This window comes from Silene latifolia, unplaced genomic scaffold (assembly GCF_048544455.1).
Source record: "Silene latifolia isolate original U9 population unplaced genomic scaffold, ASM4854445v1 scaffold_351, whole genome shotgun sequence".
Taxonomy (NCBI): Eukaryota; Viridiplantae; Streptophyta; class Magnoliopsida; order Caryophyllales; family Caryophyllaceae; genus Silene; species Silene latifolia.
The window spans coordinates 41,698-59,341 of NW_027413281.1; the positions used below are offsets into that span (position 1 = coordinate 41,698).

The 17,644-nt window shown below is 32.5% G+C and overlaps 1 non-coding gene across 1 annotated transcript; it reads right to left on the minus strand.

The window, feature by feature from the left end:
- Positions 1-14,328: 14,328 nt before the first annotated feature.
- LOC141639353 (small nucleolar RNA R71) lies at positions 14,329-14,435 on the minus strand. The gene has a single exon (XR_012542489.1). It is a non-coding gene; the product is annotated as a small nucleolar RNA R71 (small nucleolar RNA).
- Between the last annotated feature and the right edge of the window lie 3,209 nt (positions 14,436-17,644).

A 17,644-nucleotide genomic window follows, 5' to 3' on the forward strand; every position in this document is an offset into this window, starting at 1 on the left:
ATGAACTTGTATGGAAGAACAATATATAACCAAATGCTTGAAAATGTATTAAGAACCAAATGTTTAAGAACCAAATGCTTAAAAATATTGAAAACTAATGAGAAAACTAATGAGAGAAATATAGTGCTTAAGGCTTATTGTAAAGTAAAATGAGACGTAAAATTGGATGCCCTAAGCCTTGGAATGCCTCTCCTATTTATAGGAGAGGAAGATGAAACGTAAATAATCAAGGAGCAAACGGCCCCGATCGGGGTTGGGCGGCCCCGATCGAGGTCGTGGTTATCCGGGTACTTTGGCTTAAATTCTTGTTTAATGCTTGAAGGAATCCAATGTTTGCGATAAATGATCCTTAATGCACCCGGTTAATGCTTCATAAATCCTTCTAATAGCATCCAAATGAGCATCCTAAACTTTGTTATTTTCCACATAATTTTTGGACTTATTAATGGGCTCTAGGATCATTTTGCATTTCTCACACACACTTGCTTGGGCTTGGAAATACCTTTCATTGTCATGCTTGGTCCATCTTGTTTCCACTTAGCTTAATGAACTTGGTGTATGCTAATGTGATAGGAAAAAGCCTCTAAATGCTTAGATTCCTAGAAAAGATAACAAATGCAAACAATACACCTAGAACACAAGATTAGCTCACAACATACTAATTAAAGTACGATAAACAATAGAAACCGATCAAAAATGAGGGATAAAAGTATATATAAAATGAACATATCAGATTGGGGTCACGAACTTGAGTTATATATATATGACATTTATTTTTAGTTTGAATATAATTACCTTGATTTGTATGGTCTCACCATAAACTTAATCGTGGTATGTAAGAGTTCAACGCTTGTTTTAATTGCATAATTGTAAAACCCTTTACCTTTTGTGCAAAACTCAAATTATATTCTTATTTAGACATATTATACATCATAACAATTATTGAGGTACATTTCTAAATACAAAACTAAAATGAGTACACTATAACACTTATATGTCCATGGATGAAATGGCAACTACCCTAGTTCCATTCGTGTAAATTTGTGAATTTATTTTTGCTAATCGTCACACGATAATGCCAAAAACCACAAATTTGTATCAAATACTCATGACGTGGTGATTGGTAATAATACAATGTCAATGTCATAGATATTTATGTAGGAATATGTTGGAGTCACACGACCAACTTCCTTGATCTTTACCTATTGGGGTTTGTCTCTATTTTAGTGTCTAACACCTTCTCTTTCGAGCCTAGTTCTATCCTTAACAATTAAAATAGGAACTTTACTTCTTATTGCTCCCACTCACATCAAGAATTTCTACTTGATGAAGACTTATCTTCATATAAATTCCTAGTTAATCCTTCACAAGGATGAACTCTATTGTCGTCTACGGTTAATCAATATTTCTAACAAATTAATTTACCAATTCAACATTGTCATATTCTTAACAACTTATGTGCTTGATGACAAGTGTTTAGTTTAAGCAATAAGACTTTTTGAAACATGGATGCATAGAAGATCAAAACATATTTTGACTAATCATTACCTCTAGTTGTATTTCTTCACAAGAAATCATACATAGGCATGTTAGGAATTTTAAGATGCTAATCTTATATGATATAGGACAACTCCTATGAAGTTCTATGGAATAGAACGATTCCTATGGAACTAGTCCATAATCTATGATACGGTTCATTTAGAAAGAGATTCTTTATCGTTAGCAATAGTGGTTTAGCGGAGACTCATGTTATAATCGAATGATATCGCATATGAGTAGAGTAATGAAATTGAACAACATTAAAAATAACGAAATAGTGGGAAAATTAAACATTCATCGTTATATCTAAAACATTTTAGCATGTTCTAGCATTTATATAATGATCTCCACCCAATTATATAAATGATTCCGAGATCCAAATCCATACTAGCTCGATTGTGGGACAACAGTCCCTCTACAACCTTTACTAATACAACTTGGTGGGTTAACCCTCTTAACCGATTCTACAATTAGAACTCTCGGTCGATGAATTTACGTTAAGTTCATCTTTAGCCCGAACCTATTGCGGCTACGGTCGCAAATACTTTCGTTCAGATCGACCAAATTTTCGAAGTGTAATAACTGTTTATTACCCCACTTACCCAACGTCAATAGAAGCACCCCAAAAAATCGTATTGTACCCCTTATGAAATTGAGATTCATGGGGTCCTACTATTTGGTATGGCTAAGTCTCAATCTTTTAAAAGTAAAGGTCTTGTCAATTTATTATCTATCAATTTTAGGTGAGCTAAAAGTTGAATTATTGATAATTATAATTGACATGGTCAAAGACTCGATATGATATGCATGTGTTGTTATGGCGATTTGGCAATGCATACAACATACTACAAGAAATGCAAAGCAAATAATAAATTCCTAGTATGCCCTTCCTAAAATATAAAATCAAATAATCTATTACAAATTCGGAAACCAACTCCTTTGGTCCCTTGAATCTTCAAGTGGCACGCCTCCCAAGAACACCGTCTTTGTCGGAACGCCTTTCCGAATGGCACCGTCTTGAAGGAACTCCGGGATTACAAATAATAATAAAAATACATAGCTATTCCTATTATACATTTGTAATATGAAAAACTAGTAAAAATAAAAGTGATACGAGATCACATTAAATTACAACCGGATCAATATCCCCTTACATTACGGGTAATATCGATAAAACTAAGGCCATACTAAGATAAATTACATAATTCAAAATTACATAAATAAAATATGACATTCAACAATGAAATAAGCAGCATTATAACATCTATCTATCATGCCACATTATGTGCCAAATCGCCCTATTTAACTTATATCAATCATATAACCCGGTTTTATGGAAATGCACGATTTTAACTTGTTAAAATCGCTAAAAAATACTAAAATCTAATTTTAGTCCATGTTAATTATCCTAACACTCTTAGGACTAAAAAGTTAGTCATTACTCAATTTTTGACAATAATTCAACTTGATTTTCTATTATTGCTTATTAAACTTTTCTTAATCATAACAATTATGAAATAATTCCCAATAACTCATAAAAATTTGAAAAATTTCGAAATCACATTTTTGTAAATACTGGAATATAATCAATATTCCAAAAAATCAATAAAATTTGCCCACAAAATATTTATAATTTACTTCATAACAAATCATATAAATCATAACTTTTACCATTTAATTCCAAATTAAACATAAAAATTACGGCAAAATCAAAATTTTGAACATTCTTAAAAAACTTCCAGAACCTGGAAATGGCAAAATTTCAACCAAAAATTTTGAATTTATTTTTATAACTAATAAAGTTGCCCTTTTATCGATTTTATCACATAAAAATCAATAAACATATCAAATCAATTAAAATTAATCATGCAACATTAGTACTGATGTTCATATCATATATACAATATTAGGGAAAAATTTCATGCCATAAAATTTATTTTACCTATTTTTTTGCTAAAAATAGTCACTATTTATATCATTTTAACCATTAAAATTATAAATCATGCATAATAAATCACATTTATCTAAACTTTTACATACAATCTGCAAAATATGTATGTGACATCATATTAAAATTTTATGGCCTATTTCGAAGTTTAACTATTTTAGTAATTTAACCTCCATTTTTAGCAATTTTTATCTCATAAAAATCATAAATCATGCAATATTAATCACATTAATACGAAATTTTACATAAAATACATAAAATATGCATGTGGGGTCATACTAAAAAATCATGACAAGTAGGGAAATTTAACTATTTTTAGTAAATAAAAGTTTATTGTACTCAATAAAATATAATTATTTCACTAAAAATCATTAAAATAAGCAATAATCATCCATAAATCATCAATATGACCTAAAAACATTTTAGAACCAGAATATATTACATGCAAAAAAATTTCGTAATTTGTCATCATAAATCTAAAATATCTAGTTTATGCATGCAACACCAAAACTCTTGATGCCAATTGTTAGGTTTAATAACCCTTATTAGACTCATCTAATCATATTATAAATTACCCATAATTTATTTACTAGTGGATCTAGTTGCATGCATAACAAAATGAACAAAGTTAGGGAGAAAAAGATATTTCTTACATACAATATGGATCGAAATATTGGGCACAAATAAAGACACCTTTCTTATTTGTTCTTGAGCTTAAATATTATGGATGATCCTCCAAATATCAAGTGTAGAATTTATCCTCTTGTTGCACCAAAAACAAAACCCTTAAAGCTTATATACTCATTAACTAGATTAATATATAAGATTTTCTTAATAATTCTAATAATATATATGTATTAATACACTAGTAATAATGTTGTATTAATAGTAGATTTTGGTTGAATAATGTTAGAGATCTAAAACTCATTTTATAGAGAAGAGGATAAGATGAGAGTGTAGAATGAATGATGTGCATGTCTTAGAAAAAATAAGAAAACAACCCTTTTGTTCTTCATATGGATGGCCGGGTAGACGGGGGTTGGTGAGCCAATGCATGGCTTTACCCTTTTCCTTTTTTCTCTTCTCAAAATGTTTAGAGTGAAGGCTAGGATATTAGGTCTATGATTGTGTTTGCCATCATCAAAATAATAAACACAATTCACCCATTTAAACCCTTAAAAACCGGTCCATGCACATAAAATGGAATCCATTTTATTTTGTTAATTTTGTCAATTGTCATTTGTTAGGTCATGTGTCACACACCATGTCCATATCTATTTTAATGCATATTTAACCCCTTAAATATCATTTTATAACAAATGAATTACTTGTGATAAATTAACTAGTAATACATGATTACAATTATTAAAATGGGTCATATAAATATAATTCACAATATTTTGCAATTATAATTATTCAATCATTCTTAATTTTATTATTTCACAAACAATAATGATATTTAGTAATGAAATCATTTAATGTTAGAAATTATTAATCTCATTAATTTACATATTCATATATGAATTAATTTATTTAGTCATAAAATAAATTGTTGATCTTATGCATGCAAACTAAATAAGAAGAGATAAGAAAATCATTTTCTCACCATCATAAATTCGGCCAAATGGGCATAAATGAAGGTCACCTACCTTCATTTGTTCTTGAGCTAGAAAATACATTAGGATGATCATCCATGACTTCAAAATAGAAGCCCTCCAATAAGTAGCACCCAAGACTATCCCTAAATCCCACAAAATAATATGTACTAGATATTTGTAATGCGGTTAACCTTAAAATCGATTATTAATACTCATATACTACTACTAGTATTATTAGTGATTGATTTGTACAAATTAGATTCATAAAAAATGATTTTTATGAAGAACAAGAGAGAGAGAGAGTGTTGTTTTTCATAAAACATTGAGAGAATGAAAAAAATTGAGAAAAATCTCTCAATTGTGTCCACCAAAAACCGGTGGGTAGAGGGCTCTTTTGAGCCTTTTTCTTTTTCTTTTTTGTCTTCACAAGACTAATTTGTGTAAAGCTTTGTCATAGTCAAATCAGTATCAAGTGTCATAGACAAATGAATAAGACAAATGAATAAGACAAAACTTCTAAAATGCCCACCAATATTTCGGTTAATATGTGTAATATGGAGTCCATTTTATTTTTGTCAATTGTACAATTGTATGTCATGTGACATGTGACATGTCTTATGTCATGTTTTAATTTAAAATGCATATTTAACAAATTAAATATCATTTACAAATTAAATAAATCACATTTAACAAATTGACTAGTAATTCAAAGATTTCTTCAATACTTTTACATAAAATGGTCATTTAAATACTAGTTAGTATAATTCACAACATCTTGTAATTATAACTAACTTATCATTCTCATCTCGCGTGTTTCGCAAACACCGATTAATTTTAGTAATATAACTTCTTAAATTACTAAATAAAATCTTATTTAATCACATTATAATAAGATGTCATTTTCTCTCTTATGATAATAATTTGTTCAATTTAGGAATTAATTAATCTGTAACGACATACAATTAATTAACCTTTTTCAATTAAGGGAATCGTCCTTTAGGTGTGACCTAAAGGGATCAACTGATCACCACCGTCGCACGACAGTAATGTCAAACTCTAGCCATCCAATCATTACCGATATGTGTGGACCAGCTGACTATATATGTAATGTATCATCCCTTTCGTATTCTTATTATGAGATTTAAATATGTGATCAATATGATCGACAATTGTGATCGCCTTATTGTCGGAGGACACATATTCCAACAATCTCCCACTTGTCCTCGACAAGTGTGCGTCACCAATTCTCTTGTCCAATTACTCTCTCCCACTCAATGCAAGGTGTCTTTCGGGTCGTACTTGCAAGTGATCATATCGAGAGTGGTTTCCTCGATCTGGAGAATAACTGATTGACCGGAATTTTCTACCATAGAAACCTTCCGAGCGTGGCCACGCATTTCCAGTTCATTACTCCTCGAGTGGCCCTGAGATATTGTTTTAACCCTGACAAGGGGGTGGACAATTCCTATCGCACTATTCCCTTCGACTAGCCATAGCCATCATAACCCAAAATATGCCCATTTGACCCCATTTACGTAGGTCGTAGTAACATAAATAAAAGCTAATCTGAAACTGTGCCATATTAGGCGAACAGTCTTTAGTCAAAAGAATCGACTCATTAGAATACTATAGTATCTCTCGCCACGACTAGGCTATATAAATTTGCCAGAACTCTATAAGCGGTCACTGCCCGACAAAGTGTTCCTAACGGTTAAGAAGAAATTCAAAAATTGTCTAAAAGGAAATGTTCTACCTATGTGTTCGACTAGTCATCTCACATGACTGTATGGCACTGAACTTGCCATCAATCGCATCACACTCTAGTCACTTCGAGACGTCACCTCATACAAGTGACTATGGGCGAATACTATGTTAATCCGGGTTCACTTTAACGGGGTTCAATATCGTTATGCAACCCGTTTGGATGTAACAAAGTATAATAAAAGAGTTTTAAAGTAAAACTCGAACGACAAATGCGATTATCACATATGAATAGTCAATGCCTGATTATTATTTCATATTATATAATCTAATTTGATCTTGTATGTAGTTGTTCATCTGAATCCAATTGAAATGACATGACTTATCATGTTAAGCCTATGAATAGGCATTGTAAGTAGGTCTTAGCAACTCCCTGCTCAACCTTGCTACATACTTGTTCTCCTTTCATAATGTATACATTTGCATCACAAAACTTTCTGAGTACGTGTCTAGATCCAATCTAGACATAGACTTTCTTGCCTTAAAATAGCTCCCACTGTTTTCACAGTGTGCGGGACTCATTCCTCTTGCACATCCCATGATTGCAAGTGTACTCAATTTCCGTTGTAAATATTTCTCATTGTTCTTTATTGCCTAGAACGATTCTAGAAAAATCTAATTCTTAAATAACATAGCCACAATGGTATCTTAACCATCCTGATGTGTTTTGATTATGGTTTTGTCGGAAACCATGCGCAATCTCAATTGTCAATTGTCATTTGTGTAACACCCTTACACAAAATTGCATCAAAAACACTTTGCATTACATCCATCCTTAATGCTTCTGCAAGCACTTAAGGGTAATCTTTATGGCTTACTTGGTAACTATTACTTAAATTCGATTTGAAACAATTCATCATACTCAAAGTATATGAAGTGTTATACATCATTTCCTAGTTAATTGATTCGCTTCAACTACAAAAACTTCCTGCAAGAATGAAGCAAATGGAATCAATCAAATATGTTCAACTTGATTAAACTAGTCATGAATCTTATCAACATAAGACTTCTTATTTGACGCTAATTATCATGTGGATTTATCTTCATAAATCTGGATATTAAAGATGTATTATATATATATCTCCAAGTCTTAAATCATTCGCAATGATCAATATGTCATCCACATATAAGACTAATTAAAATTCCGTAACTCCCACTAAACTTCATGTATAAACACAACTTCTCGACCTCTCGAGAAAAGTTTTATAACATGATCAAAACATTTATTCCAACTCATTGATGTCCTACTTAAGACCCTCTCTTAAGTTTCACATTATCGAATCTACAAAACTCATGACATGTATTGAATACATTCCTTCTAATTGAAGAAGTAGGTTTTAGATTCACTCGTTATATGTATATCATCATAATGAAATACAATCCCTAAGAAGATCCGAATAGTGCAAAACACTTTGCAACTAATCAAGCTTTGATATCTCTCTTTGATATCCAACAATTCCATTCGGAATTTATTTCGGATTTTCATGGCTCTAAGCCTTGTATTGAGTTGTGACTTAAACACTCTCATGTAAGTCATATGTTCATTACTTTCCAGAAGTAATCAACTTGAATCAAACAATTTCTTTGTAAGTTGTAAGCTCTTTACTTTCTTAAAAGTAACATGAATTCATCATCTTTAACAACTGACGACTTTAACCTCCTAGGTTTGGAGAAACAACGTCTTACACAAAACGTCTCATGTAGAGTATTTCTTGTGACATAACATTCTTTGTGGCTCTTTGAATAATTTCTCCCACTCTGTCTTCTAGAAATAAACTTGTTTTTTTAGAAAGACAGCTTCACGAACCACAAACCCGGTGTACTCGTGATTATAATAAGGAAAAATGAGCATTTGTTTCTTTTGAAAACTTACAAACATGGTACCCTACCATTTCATATCTCATATGATTCGTTTTAGATTTAGTGGAAAAATAACTGACAAAATGATAAAATCCCCAAAATAAGATCAAGTAACTTAAAGTAACTTGATTAAAGTTCAAACCATATTGAATAGGGTTTGATTTCTTTATCCAACTATACATTATCCCATAATGCGTGCTAAGAGAGATTAATTTGTGATACTATATCACATTTTCTTTGGCTTATATCAAAGTCTTCACTTTGATAATCCCATTACGACTAGATCATGATTCTTTGAACTCTTTGAACTTCTTCAAAGATTTTTCTATTTACCTTATTAAGTGAACACATTAGCGTCAACTTAAATCGTTGGTAAAAGAAAATGATCAACCTATTTTGGATCAATGATTTATAACCTCGATCTCCTTTTCAACCAAAAGGCACGAGACATCTTGCTTTGAATATAAGATACGCATATACCATAAGATCTAATGGTTTCAAGAGTACTCGATAACTCTTTGCGTTCATCATTCCAGAATCTAAGGTTTAATCTTGGGTTACCAATTTGAATCTTGCATCATCTTCATGATATATCATTCTAGTTTAGTTTAGAATATAATCACCTTGATAATGGGCTAGCCATACATCAAATCATGGTGTATAGGGTCACAAAAGTGAAACCACTTTTGTATCTTAACAAGTTTATATTCTTATTTAGAGTTTATACACTTAATAGTCACAATTAAGTACAACTCTAAACCTAAAAACTAGATTGAGTACACAATGACTCTATCTCTCAACATCATTATTGCTAGTCGTCATATTCTAATCATCATATGCATCAAATATAATGATGAAAACCACCACCGGTTTCTAATATTGACGAAGTAGTACTAGCAAAATTTATGTCAATCAAATAAACATTTAAATAAGAAGGTTCCATTAGATGTCCCACAACTAACTTGTTGATCCTTCAATAATTTGGGGTAGTTTCCTTTCTAGCGTCCAACAATTAAGACAATGGAAACTTTATCGGTCGGGATTGATAGGTTTTGTATCGTTATTCTCAATAACTTTACTTTTAACATTACCTTGTATCAATTCCATTCTAATTTTACTTCTTTGAACTTCGTCCTTTTCTTAACGGTTTAAAAGAATGTTCCCACTCATTTCAATAAGTCTTTGCTTAGAGAAGCAAAATTGAATTTCATGAAGACTACTCTTCAATTCATTTGTTTAGTCTTAAAACTTTTATTGAAGTGGTTGCGGTATTTTGGTCAATTTTGATTTCCAACAAATCGAGTTACCAAAATAATTTAACGTTTCAAAGTACTTAATTCAATTAAGCATATGTGAAACAATTCATTGTAAGTAGATATGTTAGTCAAAAATCAAAAACCCTTTTGATCACGAATAACTTTTATCTATACTCTTCACAAGAGATCCTTGCTATGGATAATTCGAGGTTTTAGAAGAAAATTCATATTTGTCTTTAGTTACGATGTTTTAATGGAGATCTGAATCAAAAATTGAAATGATATCGTAAATGAATTGTGGTAAAGAAATAGAACAATATGATAACGGAATAGTGGAAAACTTAACATTCATCGTTTTATTAATACTTGTAAATAACAAGTAAAGCATTTACATAGTGACCTCTACCCAACTATGATAAATGATTCCAAGATCCAAATTCATATTAACTTGGAGCACGGTGTGCCGAAATACCCTTTATTAACATGACTCGGTGGATTAACTCTTTACTCGATTCTAGTTTTAGAACTCTTGGTCGATAAAATTACATTAATATTTATCTCTAGCCCGAAACACATCCGTAAATCGTCGTGAATACTTTCGTTGAGTTCAACCCAAATTTCGAATAAATGTGTCTATGATCCAAATTCATATCAACTTAAGGCACAGTGTGCCGAAATACCCTTTATTAACATAAATTCGGTGGATAGACATTTATCACCCACTTCCCCTACGTAGCAAGGTTTGTACCCCGGTAAGGCCGAGTGCACTCCCTCACGAAATAGGTTTTCATGGTTTCTACTTTTTGGTAAGGCTAAGTCTCAATTGTTTATTTTAGCGAGAGGTCATGTCAATTTATTATCTATCACGTTTTAAGTGAACTAAAGCGGTGAACTACGATAATTGTAATTGACACGGTCGATAAACTCGATAAAAAATGCATGTTTAGTTATGGCGATTTAGCGATGCATGCAACATATAAATAAAATGCAAAGCATAAAAATAAAATCCTAGTATGGCCTTCCTAAAATAGTAAATCTAATAAACTATTACAAATTCAGAGACCAACTCCTTTGGTCCCTTGAACTTCGGTCTTGGCACGCATTTCAAGGCAATATTCTTTGATGGATCGCCTTCTCGAGTGGCACCTTCTTCAAGGAACTCCGGAATAAATAAATTACAAAATGAATTACATAATTTCTTATTATACATTTGTAATTAAAATAAAAATAAATCTATTAAATTACAAAACGGTGATACGAAATCACAATAATTACAACCGAATCGATATTCCCATACATTTCGGGTAATACCAATTAAAACTAAGGCCATACTAAGTAAAATTACATAATTCAAAAACTACATAAAATTAAAATATGACAATCATAAATAAAATGCAACATTATAATATGTATGAACATGCCTAATTTATGCTAAATCGCCTTTAAAGAGCCAATATCGTATATTAATTGGTTTTTACGGATTTGCGTGATTTAACCTTTTTAAAATCACAATAATTGCATAACATCATATTTATGTACAAGTTAATTACCCTAACCAACTTAGGACTCAAAATTAGTCTCCACTAACATTTGACAATAATTAAACTTGATTTCTTAATATTGTTCATAAATGGACCTAAAATACAAAATTATTCCATAAACTTCAAATTAAATCATAAAAAATTTCAAATAATTTCAAATTTTGAAATTTAAACTCATGAACATTCTGGAAAAAATACCATGACACTCATAATGTTCAAAACTTAGGTTAAAAAATTTCGAAAATTTATCGAGAAAAACAATGTTGCGGTTTATCGATTTTAACAATTATGACCATAAAAATATGAGAAAAATTATTTTTACCAACTTTTCACTTTTAGATCTGAAATATATGATAAAATGCAACATGTAACGTTTTTCCTTAGTCATGAAGTATGTTTAACATTATTTCTAATTTTAGTCACTATTTATGTGATTTTTCATCAAAAATTCATAAATCATGCATAAAGACTTCATTATAGCCAAATATTTTACACACATCTTTTAAAATTTCATGTGACAGCATACTAAATTTTCATGACCAGATTCGAAATACAACTCATATTAACCTATTTAACCATTTAAATACGATTTTAACTTGAAAAATCCATATTTCGAGCATAACAACTCATATTATTATGAAAATTTACAGGCCATCATTAGATAATATATGTGAAACCATATCCAAAAACCACTGAAAAAATCGAAGTTTAGCTATTTTTAGTCAAAAAATGACATTTTTATCATAAAAATCACATTTTAATGCCATTATTATATAAAATGAACAATAAAATCCATAAATTAAACCAAAATATCCTAAAACATTTTAGGACCAGAAACTTTAACATGCATAATAAATTTCGTGATATTTCATAATAAACACAAATTTATAAGTTTTGTTTGTTAATCATATAACTCGGAAAAACAATAACCGATTTGCATGCAAACAACCTAAGGCTCTTGATACCGGTTGTTAGAAATTATTAATCGCATTAATTTACATATTCATATATGAATTAATTTATTTAGTCATAAAATAAATTGTTGATCTTATGCATGCAAACTAAATAAGAAGAGATAAGAAAATCGTTTTCTCACCATCATAAATTCGGCCAAATGGGCACAAATGAAGGTCACCTAACTTCATTTGTTCTTGAGCTAGAAAATACATTAGGATGATCATCCATGACTTCAAAATAGAAGCCCTCCAATAAGCACCCAAGACTATCCCTAAATCCCACAAAATAATATGTACTAGATATTTGTAATGTGGTTTACCTTAAAATCGATTACTAATACTCATATACTACTACTAGTATTATTAGTGATTGATTTGTACAAATTAGATTCATAAAAAATGATTTTTACGAAGAACAAGAGAGAGAGAGAGTGTTATTTTTCATAAAACATTGAGAGAATGAAAAAAATTGAGAAAAATCTCTCAATTGTGTCCACCAAAAACCGGTGGGTAGAGGGCTCTTTTGAGCCTTTTTCTTTTTCCTTTTTGTCTTCACAAGACTAATTTGTGTAAGGTTTTGTCATAGTCAAGTCACTATCAAGTGTCATAGACAAATGAATATGACAAAACTTCTAAAATGCCCACCAATATTTCAGTTAATATGTGTAATATGGAGTCCATTTTATTTTTGTCAATTGTAAAATTGTATGTCATGTGACATGTGACATGTCTTATGTCATGTTTTAATTTAAAATGCATATTTAACAAATTAAATATCATTTACAAATTAAATAAATCACATTTAACAAATTGACTAGTAATTCAAAATTACTTTTACATAAAATGGTCATTTAAATACTAGTTAGTATAATTCACAACATCTTGTAATTATAACAAACTTATCATTCTCATCTCGCGTGTTTCGCAAACACCGATTAATTTTAGTAATATAACATCTTAAATTACTAAATAAAATCTTATTTAATCACATTATAATAAGATGTCATTTTCTCTCTTATGATAATAATTTGTTCAATTTTAAGAAATTAATTCATCTATATCGACATACAATTAATTAACCTTTTTCAATTAAGGGACTCGTCCTTTAGGTGTGACCTCAAGGGATCAACTGATCACCACCGTCGCACGACAGTAATGTCAAACTCTAGCCAGCCAATCATTACCGATATGTGTGGACCAGTTGACTATATATGTAATGTATCATCCCTTTCGTATTCTTGTTATGAGATTTAAATATGTGATCAATATGATCGACAATTGTGATCGCATTATTGTCGGAGGATACATATTCCAACATTTAATTACTAAAATAAATCTTATTTAATCAAATTACAATAAGATACTTATCCTTACTCAATTTGTTCAATTTTAAGGAATTAATTAACTTGTATCATTATACAACTAATTAATTAATCTATTAAGGGAATTGTCCTATAGGAGTGACCTTAAGGGATCAACTGATCACCACCATCAAACGACAGTAATGTCAAACTCTAGTTAGCCAATCATTACCGATTAAAGTTGATCAGTTGACTATATAATTGAATCATCTCTTACGTATTCTTATTATGAGATTTAATTATGATTTTTAATCATGTGATCGCACTATTGTTTAGTACACTTACTCCAACAGATTCTCATGCCCATTTAAGGAAGTTCAAAAACAAGGTTGCCATGATGAAGCTGATTGGAGTGTCCGAAGACACATTGAGGTTGCTGTTGTTCTCATTTTCTCTAAGAGATAAATCGGATCGTTGGTTGAATGTGCATCCTTCGAACACATTTACTACATGGTATGCCTTAGCCAAGGCCTTCTTAGCCAAGTATTACCCATCATCCAAGACCGCTATGCTCCGGAATGAGATCCATACATTCCAACAAGAAGATGAGGAGTCCTTGGGTGAGGCATGGGATAGGTACCAAGATCTAATGGCTAGTTTCCCACACCATGGGATAACAGCTTGGTACGTTACCCAAACTTTCTTTCAAACCTTGTTACCAAGAACCAAGGAAATGGTGAATGCCTCCGCGAGACGGGGATTCGATCATTTGGGTGATGATTAGGGCACGGCTCTCATCAAGAAGATGGTTAACTCGGAGTCCAACAATGGTTCAAGGGGCAATATTCTAAGGAGGAATAGCCGGTACCCCAAAGAGAACTATTCTAGTTCAAATGCCGAGACCAATGTCAAGCTTGACCTTCTCACCAAGAAACTTGAGCAAATGCAAAGAAGTCAAGTGCATCAAGCTAGTGCCTCCCATGGTCCACACATGGAGAAGGTAATCCCAAATTCTTCTTGGGAGCTATGTGGGGGAAATGGTCACACTTTCGATGTGTGTGCCAATAACAACTATAATGTGGGGTATGAAGATAATATTCAAGATTTTAATGCCTTCCAAAGCTACAACAACAATGTGAGGCCACCACGACCACCCTACAACAACCCAAACTCCAATTTCTATCATCCGGGTTTGAAGAATCACCCAAACTTCAGCTACAAGAGTACCAATGTTCAAAACCCGCAACACCTCCAACCACAATTGCCCAACACCAATCCACCCGGGTTTTCTCAACCTAGAGGTGGATACCCAAACCAAAGAAACAATTTCGGCAATCAAAACCCATAGTCGAGCAACAACCAACACCAAAATTTTGGGAAACAATCTCAAGGGTAGCATGATTTTGGGGGTAACCAAAACAACCAAGGTTTCTATCAAGGGAATCAATATGACACAGCTATCGCAACCCTATCAAAAATAAAACCAACCGGTCTCTAAAAAATGTAGCAAAGGCAGTCGGGTATCGAATCCACAGGGAGATGAGAATTATGTATACTAACTAAGTCTGTCTAGTAACCGTTTCTTGGGGTTTTGATTGTTTTGTTTCTAAACTACGAAGATATAAGGGAGGAGAGCAGAGAAGGAACAAGGACTAAACTTTAAGGAAATTGACAAATAAAGAGAAACAGCTAGGACAGTCGGTTCACCATGGTTTTCTAGGAGTCCAATCTAGGGTCATAGGTCAGCATCAACTCGGTCCGGAGGGTAATGAAAAGGTCCTTTCGGTCCGCTATTCGCCCTAAAATATTACTAAATTAGCTTTCACTCACATTAGAATGCCCTAATGTCCATTGCAAATCTTACCCCTTCCAATCTTTCGATCTAGGTCAAGATGTACCAAATGAATTAGCTAAATGCGTCGACTCAAGCAACTAATCGCTATTAAAATCAATGATTAACAACACAAACCAATTTTGTACCAAGCCCTAATCACCTATTCATAATCTCCCTAATTACCATGACTCCCCTATGTCCTAGCATAGAAGGATTAGCTATGCATCATTATTAAGGAATCAATAACCACAAATGAAACAAATAAATTGAACATGGTGATAAATTGCTAAACAAAACAAGAGAAAGAACGAAAGAGAGATGAATAGAACAAGAATAATAATTACAATAATAATAAATCGAATTAAAGATCAGAGATACAAATACAAAGAGAGTTCTAAGCAATGGATAATTTAGGTCTGAAGAGTAAAGTGCTAAAAGTGGAAATGAGAGATAGATAGAGATGACTGCCGTCCTCTCTTTTATTCTAAGATAGATCCAAAAATATCCCAAAAGATAAATTGAAATATTGCGTAAAAGCTGAATGTAATACTACGGTTTTATGAGTCTCTGGGTACTCTATCGAGTAGGCCTTACTCTGTCGAGTAAGGGTGTGTTGCATTTTAAAAATAGTTTCTGACCTGTTGGGTACTCGATCGAGTAACCTTGTTACTCGATCGAGTAAGGGGGCACTCGATCGAGTACCTCAGCTACTCGATCGAGTAGCCGGTTTATAGGGTGATGATTTGTCAGGTTTTGTTAATAATGCGATTAAGTATATAATTACTTCCGCCACTTTTCTTTACACACTTTTATAACCTAATTGCTTTCAAAAGAGAAAACAAACTACGTTCTTCGCATCAATCGCATTGTTCGCAAATCCCGGAGCTTGGAAGGTCGGATTTTACCTTTCTTTATACCTTTGTGATCCTTGCGTCGAGGGTAAGATCTACGTACCGTTTTTATAGTATTTCGTTAAAGTTGGTTAAACCCTAATATTGGGATTTGGGGGTTTTGTTGTATTTCGTGATTGGTAGTGATTATATGTTTGTATGTTAGGAGGAGGATTCGTAGAAGAAGCCTTTTGATATGTTTGTGAGACCGTTTGATTGTGTTGCTTTTCGAGGTAGGGTTTCCTACTCAGTATTAGTCCCATAATGCATTGTTGGTGTGTTGTGGTTGTTGAATATTATCGTATTCGTATTGTGACGGTTGTTGGTTTTGATTGTTGTCTAATGGATGTGATTGTTTGTCTCTGGTTCTCGAGATGCGTTCTCGGCTGAGTGGAGTTACTTGCGGGAGTGGCTTCACGCCCTAGTTTCGCCCTCCGTGGAACCCGCCATGGGAGGGGATGTGCACATTAATGGGACAGGGTTATCGCTTGGTATGATGAGCGGGGATTTGGTGGGTACGGCTGCGGTCCCCCAGGGTGGCTGGTCCAGTGGATGTCGGTGACGGAGATTGATTGGAGTGGATGTGATTGTGTGTGTGACCGTGTGAGTTTGCTTGTTTCTTGTGTTGTTGGTTTATATAAATTGTGTGATTAGTATCGACCCGTTTAATGTTTTAAAATCGTGGTGATCCATTCGGGATGGTGAGCGATTATTGAGCGGTATGAGACGATGCGTATAGGATAGCCGGGATGAGTCACCACGTTGCGGTTTAGAAGTCTTCCGTGTGTCCGACGCTTGATAGTATTTTGACAAAGAGATAGTTTTGAGAACTTGTATTTCTTTTATCAGTTTTGGTTTTGAACATGTAATCACTTAAACTATAATTACTTTTAAAGTACGTTTCTTTATTGTCTTATGATATTCATTGCCTCGGGTAACCGAGATGGTAACATTTTTATACCTGAGTGGTCATGGTAAGGCACTTGGAGTATTGGGGTGTTATAAAATGGTATCAGAGAGACGATCCTGAAACCCGTAACCAATGAACCTAATGAACATAGAGAGTCAAAATAAAATGAACCCGGGGTAGAAGTTGTAGGAGCTAATGCAAAGACTTGGGAGACGTCCTAAAGTCGCGAACTCGCCCTACAATTTTGAAC